General features: G+C 41.2%; 1 long non-coding RNA gene across 6 annotated transcripts in view; it reads left to right on the top strand.

The window, feature by feature from the left end:
- Positions 1-608: 608 nt before the first annotated feature.
- Positions 609-21,160, top strand: part of LOC110743564 — a 31,205-nt gene continuing 10,653 nt past the window's right edge. For 3 of the 6 annotated variants that reach the window (XR_002522839.2, XR_002522842.2, XR_002522844.2), the window contains exons 1-2: positions 1,388-2,003; positions 9,664-19,970. This is a non-coding gene — a long non-coding RNA (uncharacterized LOC110743564). Of the gene's footprint in view, positions 1,033-1,387; positions 2,004-9,663; positions 19,971-21,160 lie in introns of those variants that run through there. The other 3 variants (XR_002522840.2, XR_004183868.1, XR_002522841.2) reach the window with 3 other exon arrangements.

The following is a 21,160-nucleotide window of genomic DNA, read 5'->3' on the forward strand; positions in this document are numbered from 1 at the left end:
TGGAGTGCAGTGGTGCAATCATAGCTTACTGCAGCTTCAGCCTCCTGAGTAGCTGGGACTAACGGTATCCACCACTACAATCAGCTATTTTTTTTTAAACTTTTTTTTTTAGAGACAGCGTCCCACTATGTGACCCCGCTTCAACCTCCTGGCCTCAAGTGATCCTCCTGCTTCAGCCTCCTGAGTAGCTGGGATTACAGGCACAGGCCGCTGTGCCTGGCCAGCTTCCAACTTTCAAGGTTTAGAGGGGTCTGTTTTCCCTCCTCTCCTCGTTACAAATGTGGGAACTGATCTTAAAAGCAGAGTCTTTTTTTTTTTTTTTTTTTTGAGATGGAGTCGTGCTCTGTCACCCAGGCTGGAGTGCAGTGGCATGATCTCAGCTCACTGTGACCTCCACCTCCTGGGTTCAAGTGATTCTCCTGCCTCCAGGACTCTCATTCTGTCGCTCAGGCTGGAGTGCAGTGGGAAAATCTCAGCTCACTGCAATCTCCACCTCCCGGGTTCAAGCAATTCTCCTGCCTCAGCCTCCCAAGTAGCTGGGATTATAGGCGCATGCCACCAAGCCTGTCTATTTTTTGTATTTTTAGTTGAGATGGGGTTTCACCATGTTGGCCGGGCTGGTCTCGAACTCCTCACCTAAGTGATCCACCCACCTTGGCCTCCCAAATCGCTGGGATTACAGGCGTGAGCCACCACACCCAGCCACTAAAAGCAGTGTCTTTATAAGTTAGAAGCTCATTTTTAAAATCTCCTATTTTATTCTCAACAGATAGAAAAAGTGAGGTCAATGCATTTTCTATCTTGTGTTTCTCAAAGCGTGATCCTCAGACCACCCACATTAGAACCATTTGGGCTGTTGGTTAAATATAGATTCCTGTGCCTTAGCCCTGAACTACTAAATCACAGCATCTGACGGTGGAACTTCAATAAGTAACTACCTGTTTAATATGGATTGCAGGTGATTCTAGTGGGAACTCATGTTTGAAAACCACTGGACAAGAGAGGAGAGAAAGAACCCCAGCTTTGAGTCAGGTACACTGGAGTAGGGTTCTCAGACTTGAATGTGCACATCAGTCAGTTGAGGATCTTATTAAAATGCAGATTCAGATTCAAGAGGTCTGAGGTGGGGCCTAAGAGTCTGCATTTCTTTTTTTTTGAGGCAGAGTCTCCCTCTGTTGCCCAGGCTGGAGTGCAGTGGCCCGATCTCACCTCACTGCAACCTCTGCCTTCCGGGTTCAAGCAATTGTCCTGCCTGTCATGCCTCAACCTCTTGAGTAGCTGGGATTACAGGCATGCACCAACATGCTCAGCTTTTTTTTCTTTTTTTTTTTTTTTCATATTTTTAGTAGAGACAGGGTTTTGCCACGTTGGCCAGGCTGGCCTCGAACTCCTGACCTCAAGTGATCCACCTGCCTCGGCCTCACAAAATACTGAGATTACAGGTGTGAGCCACTGTGCTCAGCCCAAGAGCCTGCATTTGTAGCAACCTTCCAGGGGATGCCAAACCTGCAGGTCCATACACCATACTTTGAGTAGCAAGATTTTGGAGCCCCACTGATAAGCTGTAGAACCTGGGGGAAAGTATTTAACTTTTCTTATATCCAGTTTGTTTATCTATGAAGAGGAATAAATGTGATGCCTACATCATAGAATTGTTAGTTGGATTAAACCAAATAATGGATGTGAAGCTGCTTGTCCCAGCACCAATCACATGGGAAGCTAAAAAAGGTCCTCTGAATAAATATCACTGTAATAAAAATTCTATTGATTCAGACTCCCATGGGGTAGGATGCTGGGAATGCGCATTTTTAACTGAGATCTGGAGGTGACTCTAATGAACAAGGAAGTCGATAACCCTGCACTCTGTGTCTGTTAAGGACAGGAAAAATCCTCAGCCTGATTCGAGTTCCCTAAATCCCATCAGCATCTGGTTTGAAAATCTTCGATTCAGGAAGCAATGTGGTGATACCTTCAATAAAGCTGCGGCTCCCCAAACAGCACAGGTAATGAGAGCTTTGTGAGGCAGCTTTCATTACTTTCGAGCAAAGGTCCATGGGAAGGTGCCTAGTCCCCTGAGAGTGTCACAGATGAACCCAAATCATCAAATACATGAGCATGAAAACTAAATCCTACTGTGAAGCACACACACTGGGAGATAAACACGAGAGGCACCTGGGACGGAATGCCGAGTCATAGGCTCCAGGCTCTTGACGGACGGAGGTTCCTGTGGGAGAGAAAACCATTTATAAAACAAACCATTTCCCTTTCTATGTACAGCCTCTGGCTATAAACTGACCTGGATTTCGATTCTGAGGCTTTCATTTATTAAGTTTGGGAAATGCAATTCAACAAAGATCTATTGAGCATCTATCGTGCCAGGCATGGCATGCGTTAGGTGCAGGGACACAAGAATACAAGACTGTCCATATTCCCGGTGTGGTGGTGGCAGGTGATAAGTACCTATACTAATGAATGAATGAGACCATTTTAGATTCCGATGAAGGATAGGAAAGGAGTAAGCAAAGATACACAATAGAAAGAGACACAGTAGGACTGTATTTGGAGAGGATGAGAGAAGGCCTCACTGAAGAGGTGATAATTTAGCTAAGGCTCTAGCATGAACATGAATTGGCTCTTCAAAGATGGAATTCCCGAAGAGCATGCCAGGAGGAAGGAACAACATGTGTGAAGACTCTGAAGAGGTAAAGGGCTTGGTTTGTCGGAATAACTGGAAGAAAACTCACATGGCTGGGGATTGTGTGTTGGGGGACAATGGAGGGAATGTGTGGTGGCCTCAAATGAAGTTGAAGGGATGACAGATAATAGCGGGTAACACTTCTTAAGGACTTGTGTGCCAGGCACTGTTCTAAATGCCTTTCTTGTAATACTTCCTCTAATGCTCTAGAGGAAGGACAGGAAAAATCCCCAACCTGGTTCGAGTTGTTGTATCTACAACCCCAATTATATCCATTTTACAGATGATGAAACTGAGGCTCAGAATAGTTAAGCAGGGTCAAAGTCAGGTAAGACCTACTCTACTAGAAGTTACAATGCAATGTCTGTTTCCTGCAAAGGGAGATCAGAAAAGTTAATTTGGGGACCCTTGCCCCAATGCCTTGGTTTTTCTACTTCCCTCTCTTTATGCTTTTGGTGCTTTACCTTCTCATCCCCAATTCTCACTCCCCAGTTCCTACCCCTGTCAGTCATACAGAATATCAGAAAGAAGCTGAAAGAGTGAAAACCATAGAGGTAAGGATTCTTCTCTCCTCATTTGATCTCTATGCACAGCCATTTAAGTTTGGCTAAAACTTTTTATCTTTATTTATAATGACATTTAATAAAGATTGATTCAAGGCAGTGTGGCACAGTGGTTAAAGATAAGAAGTCAGATGGAGCAGGTTTGAAGGTCAGTTCTGCTGTTCTTATGTGTCCTGCAGCCTAAGAAGCTGTCAGGTATAGGATACATTATTAAAGTCATAGGAATGAGTCAGGAGAGAAATACTGCACTAAAAATGTTCTTTTGTTGTGAGGTTATCTTTATTCCAGAAATGTTAAAATGTGAGGGGGACTAAGCATGATGTTTTAAAACTGAGGAACTAGCGTGTGACAGTGGGATGATTCCTCTAAACCTCAGGTGTCTTACCTGTAAAATGGATGCAGTCACACTCACCTCGCTGGGTTATTGTGAGCAGTTCTAGATCTGTGAACACTGGCAGATCAAGTATGTGCTTCAAGCCTTAGCAAGAAAGCGAAGGAAAATGTGAAAAGTTCAGCTTTGATGCGTGAGTTCCGAATTTTGTAATGACACATCAGGAAAGAAGCTATTTTTCAAAACGCTTGTGAATTTTAAATATTTTAATTTAGCATGTATAGTTGTTCTTATGTTGAATATGGTTGAGGGGTACAGTGGAATCTTTTCTGTGCCTTTGTCTTCTAGAAGTCTTATCTGAGCCTTTTTGGGAAGAATAAATGAAATAATGCATGGTGGGTGTTCAACACAGTGCCCAGTATATAGCAAGGGCTGTGCAAATGTAATTTTCATCATTACTACCCCAGATTGGGCCTTGGGTTCTCTGCCGGGGAGACAGGAAGAGCCATAAGTAGGTGACGATCCAATTTATCACCCAAACTGGGGCAGTTTTGAGAATGCAAGAAAATGTTACTATTAATTAAACAACAACGATGGGACTAACTGGGGCTGTCATGGGCAAGCCAGGGTGTGTGGTTTCTATAACCACGAAGTCCATAGATTTACCAGCTAGTGGAGCTTTATTAACAAACCCCACTGACCCTCCCCTCATTTCAAGGGATTCAAAGCCTCTCCAAGGCACGGACAATAATCTTCCCATCTGAGATTTCTCTACTGTAACGTTTCACATAACAAAAGATCTTGCCTTGCCCATTTTATTATAATACAATTTTGTTTTTTCATAAAAATTTCAGCAGCCATGAGGATACTGTTCTCTGTGATGTAACAGTGAAATTCCTCTCCCATTTAGGGAGAAAATACTTACATTCTAAATTATAATGTCACAAGGAGAAAAAAGCCAATTAATTTCAGACTCCACTAACCTGGGATTTATATTAACTTGGACAGAGCCTGGAACTGATACTCTCTTTTGCATTAGCTATTAGTAAAATACATTTTTAAAAAGGCATTTTTTTTTTCTTAATGTGCATTGAAGACGGGGCTAGATACAGTGTTTAGAGGATGTTAAAACTACATTGTAATAATATATTTTGAGTGCTTGCTATGTCTTAAGCTAAGCTTTTTATGTGTATTAATTGATCTAATTCTCTAGACAGCCCTGTAAAGTTGGTACAAAAGCAGAAAGCTGAGGTCTAGAAAGGCTTGCTTCATTTTACACCATTATTAAGAAAACTATGGAGCCAAAAAACAACCTACTATTCTCTACTATATCTCAAGAAAAATAAACTATTTTACTTACAGATAATTGACATCAGAGGTTATCAGACTTACCCAGGGGATGCGGAAGATATAAAACAACATGCAGCTCAAATTTTACCTTTACTATGAAGCCCACAGAACCTTGGACATTTAACTTATGTTCTAATGTCAAATTTTTCATTTTTGCCTTCACCCTTGACTTTGAGCATCTTGTAGTTTTATGCACATTTGCCACACTTGGTATCTCACACATTGCCTGGCACTCATGTCAGTGCTCATTCATTTGCTTATGTTGATTGTGGGCTATGTGGCAGGTGCTATGCTGCACACCAGTGACAAGCAATGAAGAAGACTCACATGGTTCTTGCCCTCACGGAGCTCATCAGCTCACACCCCTAATGTGTCATTGTTCAGTGAATAGTCCTAGGAAGAGCAAACTGAGCCACCAAGTTGGAGGAGCTTTAAGTTCCCTCTAATTTGCCTCATAGTCTCTGTCAGGACAAAGCCTTTAGGTTAGGATAAGAGTGAAAGCAGGGGTCTTGACAAGGCAAGTAAAAATAGTACACTTCTCACCCCCCAGGATGTGTACAAATCATCTGAGGCACTCATGAAAAACACAGATTTCAGAGTCGGGCGCGGTGGCTCACGCCTGTAATCCCAGCACTTTGGGATGCTAAGGCAGGTGGATCATGAGGTCAGGAGTTCAAGACCAGCCTGGCCAACATGGTGAAACCCCGTCTCTACTAAAAATACAAAAATTAACCGGGTGTGTTGGTGGGCGCCTGTAATTCCAGCTACTTGGGAGGTTGAGGTAGGAGAATAGCTTGAATCCGGGAGGGGGAGGTTGTAGTGAGTTAAGATTGCACCATTGCACTCTAGCCTGGGACAGAGCAAGACTCTGTCTCAAACAAACAAACAAACAAACAAAACAACTCCACAGATTTCAGGCTCTACTCTTAGAGAATATGATTTAGTGGGCCTGGGGCACTCCAGAGAGTTGATTTATATATTCAACAAGTATTTCCTGAGATCCTCTTATGTGACAGGCACCATTTGGGACCCTGTGGTTCAGAAGTTTATAAGCTAGATATGTCCTTATTCTCAGGAAATTTACATTCCAGTGGGGAAGTTGAAGAAACAGATGAATAAAGAAGATGATTGCAACTTGGAAAAAGTGTGATGAAGTAGGTGATGTGTTGAAGGATGACCTGAGACTACTTTATGCATGGAGCTGGGAGACTGGGTCAAGGGAGGTCTAAGTGAAGAAAGGACACTTGAGTTGATTCCTGAGCTACAAGAATAGGCAAGTCATGCAAAGAGCTGGGGAAGAGGGTCCCAGGCAAATATTCTGAAAGATTGTCCTGTTCAAAGAATAGAAAGACCAGTTGTCGGGGCTGGGCGTGGTGGCTCACACCTGTAATCTCAACACTTTGGGAGGCCGAGGCGGGTGGATCATGAGGTCAGGAGTTCAAGACTAGCCTGGCTGACATAGTGAAACTCCGTCTCTACTAAAAATACAAAAAAATTAGCTGGGCATGGTGGCAGATGCCTGTAATCCCAGCTACTTGGGAGGCTGAGGCAGGAGAATCGCTTGAACCCAGGAGACTCCATCTCAAAAAAAAAAAAAAAAAAAAAAAAGAGGACCAGCCAGCTTTGGAATAAAGCAAACTGAAAGATGAGGGTAGAAAGGTAGGTGGGGGCTAGATCCTATCTTTCAGGCCATGGAAAACCATGATCTTTGCTCTACACTTTGAGAATGAGAAATATTGACCCAATGGCTCTGCCTCACCCAGAGAAATGGGCTCCCAGGAATTTTACCTTCTCACCTTTCCACCCTTTCCAGCATTAGCTGTCCTCAGAGTAACCGCCATGCAGCCATCTTCCATGCAGTCATCTTTCTCTGTCACTCTCATTACCAGAGGGCTAACAGCAAGTGTTTGGTGAGGAGTTGTGACAGACAGTCAACACAGTCACCTCATAAACAGGTTATGGCTCACTAAGTAAGTGGCATGACACTCTTTTTGAAGACCCAGTGTCCTGAGGAAGAGAGAACAGCTGTTTCCTCTGCTGTCATTAAGGACTTAAGCCTTCTTCATATTGAAGAGCTTCCATAAACAAAGCTAGAGATTACTGGATGTTCCCACAAAAATTGTTTGTGTAACTGAAATGTGTCTGTATAAAGGGGAGCTCTTGGTGTTGGCAAATGGCATAAAAAATGTTCTCTCCTGAGGTCTGGAGGGGGCCAGAGAGCCAGAGCAGGTTCCCAAGCGGCATGGGATTGTCCTTCCTGGATTAACTTAATTCTAGGAGATGAGCCTTGAACTTGTGAAAGTGAGCCTCCACCTCAAACTTCTGATCCACCACTGAGTTTATCCTGCATAGTGTCTTCTCTCTGGGCAGCTCTGGGTCTCTCTTGAATTAGAAATGCGCGCTTGATTTATCTTTCCCAGGTAGCAGCACACTATTCTTCTTGGGTTGTTCTTGCCTTGTAAAACCTGTTTTATATTACCCCCAAATGCAAGATTATGGAGAACCTCTGGAATCTTCCAGAGAATGCAGTTGACACTAGATGGTTCTTCCTAACAAGTCCTTTGTAAACACTGTGTTATATATCTTTTAGGCTCAGGCAAGTCCTCCATCTTTGTCTCTGAGAACAGCCCTGTCCTTTGGCTGCCATGTCTATAAAATGGAATCCTTGCCTTCCAGCTTGCTATGGTGTGAATGTGTCCCCCAAATTTCATGTGTAACGAGTCCTTTGTAAACATTGTGTTATATATCTTTTAGGCTCAGGCAAGTCCTCCCTTATTGTCTCATGTCCTTTGGCTGCCATGTCTATAAAAAGGGATCCTTGCCTTCCAGGTGGCTATGGTGTGAAAGTGTCCCCCAAAAGTCATGTGTTGGAAACTTAATCCCCAGTACAACAGTGCTGGGAGGGGGGATCTGCAAGAAGTGATTCGGTCATGAGGCTCTGCCTTATGAATGGATTAGTGTCGTTATTGTGCCAGTGGGATCCCGATAATAAGTATGAATTTTGCCCATTTTTTCTCTTTCTTTGTCTCTCTTCTCTTTCACCTTCTGCCATGGAATGATGCAGCAAGAAAGTCCTCACTAGATTCGATCCCTTTGACCTTGGACTTCCCAGCCTACAGAACTATAAGAAATTAATCTCTAATCTTTATAAATTACCCAGTCTCAGGTATTCTGTCGTAGCTGCACAAAATAGACAAAGACACTGGCAAAGGCTGATTGGATGAGGTATGAACAAGTGACTCAATATAAGCCAATCAGATTCTGTCCTGAAAGCTTGACAGGGAGATTCAGAGATGCCAGGCCTTTCGCTGCTGGCTGCTAGGAAAAAAAAAAAAAAAAAAAGGACATTGAGCTCTAGATCTGTGCTGTCTGGTTTGGTAGCCACTAGACACTGGCCATCTGAAATGTGACCAATCCAAATTGAAATGTGCTATAAACGTAAACTACACATTGGATTTCAAAGACTTAATATAAAGAAAAAATTCAGAACGCTATCTCATTAAATTTTTTGTATTAAGTTACATGTTAAATTATATTGTAAATATATAGATTAAAATATATTTCTAATATCAATTTTGCTTTATTGGGCTTCTTTTAAATGTGGCTACTAGATACAAAATGTACAATTACATTTGTGACTCACAAATATATTTCCATCGGAATGTGCAACTCTTGATTTTGTCCCGTGTGGCTGCAGAAAGAGAGAAAACCAATCTACAGAGAAAGAAGGCTGTAGCAAATGGTACAAATGAACATGTGTCTCTGGAGAGAATTAGAGGAGAGAGAAAGAAAATAAGGAGAAGGAGTGGGGTAAATGGGGGGACAGAAGAGTTAGAATAAGACAGAAGTTAAGTGACAGAAAGATTCTGCCTGGGTTTCTGATGACATTTCATTTCTTGGTTTCAGTCCATGGAGATGACTGTCAGCACTTCCTATCACTGCGTTTCAAGAGACACCACCATGCTCTTATATAATACATTCTCCTTTTTTTGGTTTAAGTGTATTTGAGCTTACTTGCAACTAAAATACATACTTCTTATACTTCTAAGACACAATGATCGATAGATTGCTGAAATATAAAAAGAAGGTTAAAGAGCCTAGGTATCATGATCCAGTGTAGGGCAGACCCCTTGTGCACAGGCTATCACTTTCTTATCCCATACCTTATTAGACACTACTAATCAATCACAACCCTATGTGTGACCTTAGAATCTTTTTCAATGCTAGATCTTTGGCCAGCCACCACCGATAGATAAGACAAATGGCATATGAGGAAAATCCTATTTGTTGTTCTTGGGAAAAATCATTAAGGTAGATGTCATAGGAGACATAGGTTTTTGGTCTCGCTGAAACATGGACTTGTTTTGCCCCTAGTGAAATCATTTGCCTTCTCTGAACCTCAGTTACCTAGTTCATAAAATGCCAATCATAATCATATCTACCCACAGGGTTGTTACAGATATAGTAATAGAAATGAAAGCCCTTGGGAAACAGAAGCACAGGTGTGAGTTGCTATTCTGACTCAAGCCCTCAGCATTCAGAGCCAAGTTAGGTCACACCTCCTTTGAACTTAGCCTCAAGACTAAGGAGAAGGGCCCTACCTTAAGTACCTAGGCTTTGGAAGCAATTCCCAGTAACTCTAGTAAATGAAATGAGGTTGTTTCTAGAAGCCAGCCAGGCACATCAATTTCATGTCTTCTTGTTTTATTTTATTTTTTGCACAGAGGATGTTGGCACTAAGAGGCAGGACTTGACAAGGAAGATTTTGGGAAATGACTCATTTGGAATTTGTTGGAGGAGTCTGAAACTGGTGAAACTTCAGACTTTGGAACAAAAATATGTGTGTAAGTGTGTGTGTATGTGTGTGTGTGTCCCTAAGTATTCTGCTGTCCCTGCAGCATGTAGAAAGCAGTTCTCAGGGAGCGAGGGCACAATATAACTGGTTCTGGGTGAACATAAGTGATGTTTTTTCTTCGGTGGTTACACTGTTTGTTGAAGGGACAGGACTATGGATTCAGACAAATGAAATGTATCCATAATTACGGCAAGAACATAGAGCAGGTAGGTTTTATTTCAAATAGTCATTTCTGCTTGCCTGATAAGTGTAATCAGACTTATGAAATTATGTAGTCTAATTTAAGTTCTGAAAAAATATGCCCACCACACCCACAATACACTGCTTTCCTTCTTCAAGCCCAAAGGAGACTGTCATTGTGACCATTTCTGAATTATTTATGTGGCCAAAGAAATGTATCTGTCAAATATTGTCCATCTTTCCATGTCCTGGCTTCAACAGCCTCTTATCCAAAGAGAAGTCATAAATTAACTCAGTGAGTAATTCTGATAGTACCTGACAGTTTTGTGGCACTTAAAATTTGCCTCATACTGTCCCAAGCACTTTGCATATATTCATTTAATTTAATCCTCACAACAACTCAAACAGGTAGGGACTATTATTATCCCCATTTTATAGATAAAGAAACTGAGGCAAAGAGAGATTAGGTAATTTGCCCACAATCCCACAGCTGGTAAGCAAAAGAGATCATACTCTTAATGACTCTGTAAAGACCTAGTCCACTAGACAGGGAGAAGTAAATTCCAGAGCTGCTATGAAGGAAGGATCAGTTATTCTCAGATCAGAAATAGGAGTGCAGAATGTCAGATGGAAAAGGAAGTCAGTGACCATGCAACCCTCCTGACTTATTTTAGAAATGAGGAAACTGAGGTTCAGAAAGGTTAAGTGAATTGCCCAAGGTCCTGTAGAGGGTAAGTCACAGAGCCAAGGAGATAACTCAAGTTTCCTGACTCCTGTTCTATTGTCAATCCAATGATTTCCTCACAGCCTGTGGGCCTGAGGACAGCCTTTGGGCTGTCCAAAGGCTGCCTACAAACTTGCATCTTAGGTCTGATAGAATGCTTCCTGTTCCTTTGCTTTGGCTGATCTTTCCTGAAAAGGGTGAACTGAGGTTCCCTCTCAGAGTTCAAATGCCATTTTAGACTTCCCTGTTTTGTCTGGCATTGCCCTCAGTCCACCCTTCACATGCCCATCAGATTGCTTTTCTCACAGCACTATTTGACAACTCACCCCTTCTCTATCTCCTCTAAGATGTACTTCTAGGTACAGAGGGCCACATTCCTGGGCCACAGTGATTGGTGCAGGGTTATGTATATGACTTCAGCTGAGTCAATAACATTTGACCCTGGACCTTAGCAAAGAGTAAGGGGTTGCTAAGTTCATAGGACAGAAGCCTGGCGGGACACCTGAGACCCTGTCTAGGAATAAGCAACACAGTGCCAAGCAAGCAGTACCAACAGAGAGAAAAAAAGGGATTCCCAATGACATGGAACTACCTAGGGGCTTCTCAATTATGTTGCCAATATATTCCATTGTTTTTGCTGAAGCCAAATTGAGTTGAACTTTTAAGAACTTACAACCAAACAACTCTGAGAATATTTCCTGTTTTAAAACAGAGGAATATATTGGTATTTTCTCAAGTTTGTTTCCAGGCTTTCCACCAATTGAATAAATATTGAGCATGCACCATAAGTAGGTATAGGTAACGAAGACCAATAAAGATTAATAGGGAGCAGTCCTTTCTCTTAAGGGCTTAGTGGTCTTGTAGTGAAGCCAAGACTCACATATATTGTCTGTCACACAAAGTAGAACATAAGGAGTGGCCTGAGAAAGATGCAGACTGTACACTGTGAAGATATAAACGAGGAAGAATCCACACTCAGTTGGAGAGCCGAGTGGAACATTTCTTATAGTATACAGGATTTGAGATAGATTTGAAGATTGGGGAGGAACAAGGAGACTTTCAGACAAAGAAGCCAACATAAATTAAAATGTAGAAATGGAAACTTTCTGCAAACAAAAAGGGAATAAATTGATAGTCTAGTTTATTTGGAGTGTATATTTCAAGAAAAAGAGAAGCAGGAAATTAAATTTGCTGTGTCCAGTAAGGCACAATATGGACGTATTAATGTTATATTGATTAAAACCTTCCCATCTAGAATGGGCAGTTGTATGCGCAACACATTAAATATTTTTTGAATGAATGAGTGAATGTTTCCCTTTTCCCCACTATACAGAAGCTCTGTGAAGGCAGGAAGCTTGTTCATCTTGGTTTCTGTTTTATCCCCAGTTCCTAGCACAATGTCTGGCACAGAGTGGATGCTCAATAAATATTTATTGAACAAACAAATGAATATTATAGACATCTGTCAATCTCAGACCAAGGACTTTGTCCCTAACCAAACAGATAAAGGAGAGTCCTCAAAGATTTTCAGGTAAACCCGACCTTTGGAGAGCACCTACTATGTGTCATCCCCTCTGCAGATGTGTGAAGGATCAGGAGTTGCTTTAGGAAGAAAGACTGGGTAGCAGTGAAGAGGAAAGAAGAGAAATTGGAGTGAGAGTCAGCTAATACCACCACTAACCCACACTGAAAGTTTTTGAACCTGCTCTTAAAGCGGCTGTTATGATAATGGAAAGGAAAGAACAACTGTGGAAGTAAAATGTCAGGATTTGGTCCCAGTCAGAAAAGAAGCAGGTAGGAGGATCTGATGGATGGTGTGGCAAATTGTATTGTCCACAGATAACTACAACAGGATCTTCTTTCCCATCACATCATAAAGTCAGGTTCCACTGCTCTTGGTTCTGAGAGGGCTAATCATTTGTGGGTAACCAAGAGTGATATTACATGACTTCTGATGGAAAATCACAGGAAGTAACTTAGCTTCTGTCTTGCTGTCTGGAATAATTTCATCCTTGAACCTTCAGTCACCATGTAAACAGCCTGACAGTCCAGAGGCTACCATGCTGCAAGGAAGCCCAAATTTTCCATTCATGGAGAGGCCACAAAGGGAGGCCCTGTTACCACACTTAGAGATAGAGACAGAGAGAGAGACAGAGAGGGAGAGAGAGAAAGAGAGAGATAGAGAGAGAATGCCTCGAACAGACCCAACATGTGCAGCCCTCTCACTGTTTCAGCACCAGCCTCAGTAATAGACCCCAGGGAGGAACCATCCAGCTGAGCACTTCCTGAATTTCTGACCCACAGAAACCATAAGAGATAATAGATGTATTTAGTTCTGGTCGTGGTGAGTTCAGGTTTACAAATGGTCCTGCAGACATGATATCCAGCTGTCTGTTGGAAATATGGATCTGGCATGTGTACAACAATAGCAACAATTTCCCTAGAGAATGTGCCCAGAAATTGAATTGCTAGGTAATAAGATATGCATAGCCTTATCTTTTTATGATAATGCCAATTTGTTGTCCAGAGCAGCTGTTCCAATTGTCACTCCCAGCAGCCAAATATGAGTGTTCCTGTTGCTCTACTTCCTTGGCAACATTTGATTTGATCAGATTTTTTAACATTTGCTAATCTTGTGGATGCAAAATGGTGTGGTTTTAATTTTTCACAAGTCTAGTCTGTTTAGGCCAGAGGTTGTAAGCCAGCTGTGCCTGGCTGGATGAGGTCTTCTGTTTGGATATCATCCATAAAAGTAGATTTGTGGGGCATTTGAAGAGAGGTGTTTCTGGAAGCTATAGGAATAGATGGAGTTGTCAATTCAGAGAATGTGGCCAGAAGAAAGCAGGCTCAGGGCAAAATGTGGTTGAATGAGGAAGAGAAGTTGGTATAAACGGAAGAGATGTTACATAATTAGATGTTGCCTAATGTAAAAAAAAAAAAAAAGTAGTTTCAATAATTATTACTTGGCTCATATGTTTATTGTGTGCCTCCCCTGGCTAGACCATCAGGTCCATAAGAGAAGGGATCAAATCTGTTTTGCTGCATTAATAAGTGCATTAATCAGGCTTGCTAACCTAATAAACTACCCAATCATCTCAGAGGCTTTCAGCAACAACCGTTTATTTTTTCATCCCTGTAACACTCATACTTCCCAGCAGGTCAGCAGTGGTTCTGTTCTGGGCAGCATTCTGCTCCATGTGCCTTCTCATTCTAGGTCTGGTGGAGAGAACAGCCTTTGTCTGGGACATGCAGTTCTCAAGAAAGAGGGGGAGAAGCAAAACATCTACAGAAACTTGCGATGCCTCTTAAAGCTTCTGCCTTGATGTGGTTGATATCATGCCTATTCTAATTGTACTGGCCAAAGCTTGACACGTGACCAAGCCCAGAGTAATCCCCAGAAAGCACAGCAAGTTACACGGCAATGGGTAAATGTGGGTGGTGAATAACTGCAAGCAATAACTCACCTCTTCATTCAGAGTAACACCAATGCCTAGCACAATCCGTTGCACTTAGATCATAAAAGCACACTATGCAGTATTTTCAGCCCTTTTTTCATGGAAAATTTTGCAGATACCTGTCTCAGTTGTGGATCCTGCAAGATAATTCCTTTGCCATAGTTCCAGGACGCTTTCATTCTGCATGCATCTCCTGAACTCCACCCCTCTTTGCTTGCTAGTTTCATTTAGAGCTCTTAAAGTGGGAGCTGTTTGGTATGAGGTTATGCTCCTTGCTGAGCTCCTGGCAAATCAAAAAGCTGCAAAGATGACAGCAACTATAAAAACCAAGTGCCTGTGTGGTAAGGAACAAGCCATTCTCCACATCTTTTGCTGGGAGCAAGGTCAGGCCGCATTCTTTCAGGGCACAGAGATGGCATTGCCAAACTGACTGTGGATATTAAGGGGTTTCAGATGATGAGAAAAGGGAGTGAGGTCACCTCTGAAAATGCTGGTTTGGTGTAATTTGGAAATATTCATGCAAGCCATGTTTGTTAGCTTTTTTATTTGTAATCCAAACTAATGAAAAACTGAAGGGAAACGAGATGTTCCATGAGATTTAGCCAAACACTAAATAGGTCTTGTGGACTCTGACTGCAAAATTAGTTATAGATGGCTTGTGGCAAAAACCATTATTGAAATTAAAATACTGCTTGCCTGTTCCTAAAAAGTGTTGGTGCCAATTGTGAAGCCTCTGGTGGGCTATTGCAGGAGCCCCTGATGCTGTCCCATTTATAATTATCTAAGAGATGAAAATTTTAAAAAGTTTAATTCTAGCATATGAGCTGTGTTTAGTTGGGGTTTCTGGCCAAGGCACCAAGGATCAAACAGCAAGGACAGAAAACTTTTAAGTTAGATTCTGAAATATTTGTGTATCTATGCAGTATATGTGTATGTGTGAGTATATATACACACACATACACCCATATATAGATATATGGAAATGGGATAGAGAGGAAACTATTTGTGAATTGGAAACCACAAGAAAAGTAATCATTGAATGGTAATTACTTTCTTCCATGAAGCTAAGTAGCTCAGATGAATTTGTCTAGCTTTGATATATGAAAATATTTTGGGTAATGAACTCTGATCCTCTGAGTGTCTGGACTTAACCTCCGGTCCTTCAGCGTGGGCAGAAGGGGAACGTTTGAGCTTAATATTCTCTTCCTTCTAACTGATTGGTAGTTTAGTAGAATGTCATGTTAATACATGATAGAGCCTGTGGGTTAAATCCAGTTCATTTTGTTTTGACATTTAAATTTCATACACCATTCTGGCTTGCTTGCCAACCATCTTGAAAATTGGGTGGAAAGATGAACTCAGACTTTTCCCTCATTGCAAACGAGCTTTCCAGTGTGAATGCACCATGCTCCAGCCACACTGAGCTCCTCTCCATCCCTCTGAGCAGGTTAAGCTGTTTGCATGCTCGGGGTCCTTGCAGGGCTTTCTCTCTACCTGGTATGTTATTTTCTTCTTTCCTGGCTAACTTCACAGACCTCAACTTAATTGTCCCTTCTACAGAGAGGACTTTTGTAACCCTTTATATTCCTCCCTATTCCATCTAAGCTATGTTCCTCCTCCATGGTGTTTTTGTAGCATCCTGTTCTTTTCACCATTTATGTATCTCTATTTGTTTATTTGATTGTTTAACATTGTCTCTTCTACCACACTGTAAGGACAGGGGCAATATCTGGTTTGTCACAGCATCCTCAGCATCTAGCAGAATATCTGGCGTATGGATGGTCTGTAAGTAGTTGCTGAATGAATAAAGGTTACACTAACAATGGGTTAGTAATATCTAGGATTATTTCACATTAGAGATGAGATATTAGAGACCTTAGAGGAAAGATCTTACTTAGAAGGGTATACCTGACCCTTCAAGACACCAGATCCATGTTAATTGATAGCACTTTAGTTATTTTTATTCTGTTCTATGATTATGCCAAAGCTTATTTATTCTTTTAATAGGCATTTGATTTGTTTCCAGTTTCTTGCCATAATAAACAATGCAGCTATGAACATTCTTGTATGTTCTTTATATGTTATATGTTTCTTTGTGCACATTTGCAACAATTTCCCTAGAGAATATGCCAAAAATGGACTTGCTAGGTAATGAGATATGCATGTCCTTATCTTTACAAGATAATGCCAATTTGCGTTCCAGAGCAGCTGTTCCAATCATCATTCCTAGGAGCTGAATATGAGCATTCCTGTTGCTCCACTTCCTTGGCAACATCTGATTTGATCAGATTTGTTAATGTTTGCTAATCATCTGGCTGCAAAATGGTGGCTTTAATTTTTCACAGGTCTAATGTGTTTAGGCCAGAGGTTGTAAGCCAGCTGTTCATGACTGGATTAGATCTGCAGTCTGGATGCCATCCACAGACCTAAAAAGTGTTTTTAGAGCCTAAAAATTGAATTAGTTACCAACATTTTAAAACTGGAAGATTTAATTTAAGAATCTGGATCTCCTTATTTTCTTGGGGAATAAAAATCACTACATAGGACTGGTATTCACACAGGACAACAACGGACAGTAGTTGAGTAACAGCTGCCTCTGCTTGTCAGACAGGAAATGTGCTTTGGAATTGGCCACAGTAAACCTGCACCTTTTGGTTATCTTAGTTTCTTGGCCCCTGAAGAGTTTTAAATTGTCTGCCCTGCTTTGAGTCTTCATGAAACAGAGAAAGGCTTCAAAAGTGGAGTGGTGGTAGGTGGGCACCTCCCCTACTCATGTTTGACCCAGGAATAGTCCTGCCCAACAGACCACTGGACACACGGCTTCCAGATAAAGACTAGAACAGCTGCTGGGCTCAGGGCTTCCTCCCTAAAACCTGTCCGTACCCTTTCTCAGATGTGATCTCCCTTCCTCTGAACTTCTTTAGCCCCTTTGTCTGTACTCCTTCTGTGCCCTTTTTTCTTTTCACTGTTATGATTATCTTGTACTCGTCCCCTTTCCTGTATTTTGCTGAAAACTCTCTGAAGTTTGGGACCATATGTTTATGTACTTGGCTTTTTGTTGTTCATGTAACTTTTTATTTGTGGTCCTTCACAGTACTTTAAAGTGGAGACTTGCACATGGAAGTTTCACATTCAACAAACATTTACTAAGTGCTCATATGCCATGACTTTTATATGTCATTAATAAGTTCAACAAATATTAATATTAATACGTTCAACAGAACCCTGAGAGAAAGGACCACATTTGTTCATTTATTCAAACCATAAACACATACTGAGTGCTTGCTTCAGGCCAGGCACCATGCTAGTTGCTGGGAAGCAAAATCAGACAAGATCCCTTGCCTCATTGTACTTACAGACTACACATGTTCAGTTGCCTAGGATTTAAAAAGTTGGCCTAGCCTGGGAGTTGGGCTTGGGAGGGTGGGGTAAGACTTGAGATTGAAGGGTGAGTAGAAGCTAATTAGATGAAGGAGGAAGGTGGAAAAGAATATTTGTTCCATGCCCATGCAGAAGAGTCCGCATATGTGAATGCCTTACGGTGGGAGAGAGAAGGCCCAGCTCACTGTCTAGGAAGAAGGGTCAATGCGGCTGAACCTTACAGTGTTAGGCACTGGGTAGTGGGAGATGAGGCTGGAGATGTAGATAAGGGCCAGATTCCAATAGAAATAAGTACAATGAAGTGTATGGGTGCTAAAATAGAGGTCAGTACATTGAGCCACTCAGTTATTGATTGGATCAATGCACAGGTAAGTGATTGTATGGATAACATTCTAGAAGCTTAACATCTAATAGAGAAGATGGGTAGGATAATAGACACATTATTATTGTTGTTGTGTAATCAGGAAGGGGCAGAATGGGTGTTGAACATTTCAGAAACCTGCAAACTCTACACTTTCTAGCACTAGCTACAGTAAGAAGAATCCTGTGAGCTTGGAGATTTAATAAAGAAGGAAGGCTCTTCCCCCTCAAGCCAAACTGGAAAAGGAATGGATTTTCCCCAGGCTTCCACAGTCCCAGAAAATAGGAGGATTGTTGCCTGTGGAGGATTAGCTGAAATAGGTCCATAATGAGCCAGTCCTGAGTCATTCACAGCACTTGGCACTTAACTGTGAGGAGCAAGACTTATTTTCTAAGCTCCTACCTCGCTGGTATACCTCAAAGCTTCCCAGGCCAACAATCCTAATAAGTATGTTTTTTCTTCCTCACCCTCTGCTGCACTGAGGCTAACTGAAAGCTTCCTGCCCCTGTGTTGATATTTTAGGCCATGCCAGTTGCAGGGCTTTCTCAGACATACAATTGAAACCTAAGGCATCTTTGGTGAAAGCTCCCCTTCTACCCAATGTCACTCTTAAGAGTGGAGGAACTTGTGCCTCACAGGGTTTATTATCATTGATCTCTGAAAATCATAGCTAAGAAATGTGAGACCCTGCTGCCCTTTGGGTGGGTGTTTTGTTTGTTTTAGTGTTGTTGCCAATTGATCAGGTATTAAAAAGAGGAGTCTCTGTCACTCAATGCTGCCTGTCTCCTCTGTCACTTTGCTTGCTTTGTACTTTTGCCTGCAATGTCCTCCCTCCTTTCAAGGGTCATGTCTTCCAGGAAGCCTTCTCCAGTAATGCTAGACCACAGCACTCCATCTCCTTCCTGACCTGCTCATAACTCTTACCAATTGCTCTGTACATTTTGGTATTTTATTATATTGTTTTTTGTGCACTTTTTTTCAGATGCATATCTCTCAGTTCTTTATCAAGATTACAACTTAGTAATAGGCCAATAAATATTTGTTGAACGTATTAATGACATATAAAAGTCAAGGACAAGGACTAAGTTATATCACTCTTTGCTTGTTCCTATATGCTGAGTCCATTGATGGGATCATATGAAATATTCGGTAAATATTTTTGAAGCAAATTATTAATGAATCAACTGAAGCTAGACTATAAAGTGTTGTATCACAGTGATTAAGAGCATAGAGTACGGAATCAGGCAATTCCAAGCTACCAGCTGAAGACATAGACAAGTTCAGTAATTTCTTCGTGTGTCAGTCCTCACATGGAGATTGCAGTGGTTTCCACTTAAAAAGGTGTTGTTGAGATTAAATAAGATAACGCCTATGCACAAAGCTAAATGACAGCTAAGATTATTTGCAAATGAAACTGAACAACTTTACTTGTGAAGGTTGAGGGTTTAAACAGAGCTTTGAGAGTGCAAAAGGAAGCAAAGAAGTGAAAAGTTTTGTGGGATCCTAGAATCAACCTCAAAACACAAAGTTTCAGAAACTATTCCCTGGTGGGTGACAGGTAAGAGATGGTGTAGGAGAGACAGGATGTCACAGGTTAGTACTTCCCAAATTCACATCTATCCTACAAGCCAATGCAGTTATTCCTTTTTCATTCCTTTTCCATCCTCTTAAAGACAACTTTGATGGACTTTTTGTTTGATGGAATCTTAGACTGCTGGTTTCTATCCTTGTTCAGCCCCTCTTGAACCCTTGCTAATTTCTTTTTTTGTGGATGAGAGCGTTTGCTTCCATCTCTGATCCTTTGATAGATCATTGCATTTCAACCAGAATTTAATTATAGCTCTGCTGTTTATTTTATGGCTACCTTTTATTTCATTTAATTAGTAATACTATTTTTTATCTATTAATGTTTAGTTTTATAATATTTCTTTTTACATTTATTTTTAGTAAAAAAAAAAAAAAGAAAGATCAAGTAAATGGGAGTCTAGAAGATTCATGGATCAGTAAAATATCATGAAGGTGAAACACAAATGACCGATTAGAAAATCTGTGTGTTGATGGTTAGAAGTGACCAGGTTTGTACATACCAGTTCTGCCCTTAAGTAGATATGCAATCTTGGAAATTCATTTCCCCTGCCTAAGCCTCCCATTTTCTGATCTATAAAGCAAATGAATTGGACAAGAGAGAATTACCATGGTTCTGTCTAGCTTACATGTTCAGACAATTGGCTGGGGAAGGTGTCAGAAAATTCTCCTTGATGGTGGTGGTGGTGGAGGGCTGACTTGGTGTGGAAGGACCTGCTTTGCAGAAAGGTGGGCAGTGTTGAGGCTAAACAGAGGCATCATGCCAGAGACATGTAGAGTGTATTTATTCTCTGAATATATTTATTCATGTTCACAAGCCCCAGGATGCCATCCTCATTTTAGGACCGAAAATGTTCATTTCAGAGACCCAAATTTGGAATTGGCAAGTAAATTGACAACAACATGTGGTCAATTTAGATACTTCCTTATTTCCCCCTGATTTCCTTTCTTTATAACCTTGGAAAAATAACGTTTTCACCCCTTTTAAAGAAAATGCCTTAGGTGGGTCCAACTCTCTATTTCCTGTCTATTATGCCAAGAACTATCATTTACCAAGCTTTTAGCATGTACCAAGCCCTCTGCAAAGCACTTTAAGCATATTATATTGCTTAATCTTGCAACAATTTGGAGAGGAAGATATTGCTATTATCCCTGTTTTACAATAAGGAAACTAGGGCTCAGACAGCTTGAGTGATTTGCTCAAGGTCAAATAACTTCTAAGAGGTAGAAATGGGATTCAAGTACATGTCTGTTGGATTCCAAAGCCTATCCTCTGAAACCCTTAAGTCATGCATTGCTAGCATTTTTCAAATCAGTTTTTTCAAATGCTAAAGCAAAAATCAAAGTGTCAAAGATCAAAAACTGAGTTTCTTTTTTTAACTTAAATGCATTCAAGAAATGTTAACAGAATGGAATACTATCGGGTTATTAAAATAACAAGAACCTAGGCCATGCTGGTGCACAAGAATGTTTATGTGAAATATCATTTGTGAAAACCAGTGTGAAGGGGAAGGTACGTACTAATTGCAATTCTGCGATAGCATTTTCTTTTCTTTTTTTTTTTTTTTTTTTTTTTTGTGCTTTTTAATAGAGACGGGGTTTCACCATGTTAGCCAGGATGGTCTCGATCTCCTGACCTTGTGATCCGCCCGTCTCGGCCTCCCAAAGTGCTGGGATTACA

Source organism: Papio anubis, chromosome 5 (assembly GCF_008728515.1).
Source record: "Papio anubis isolate 15944 chromosome 5, Panubis1.0, whole genome shotgun sequence".
Taxonomy (NCBI): Eukaryota; Metazoa; Chordata; class Mammalia; order Primates; family Cercopithecidae; genus Papio; species Papio anubis.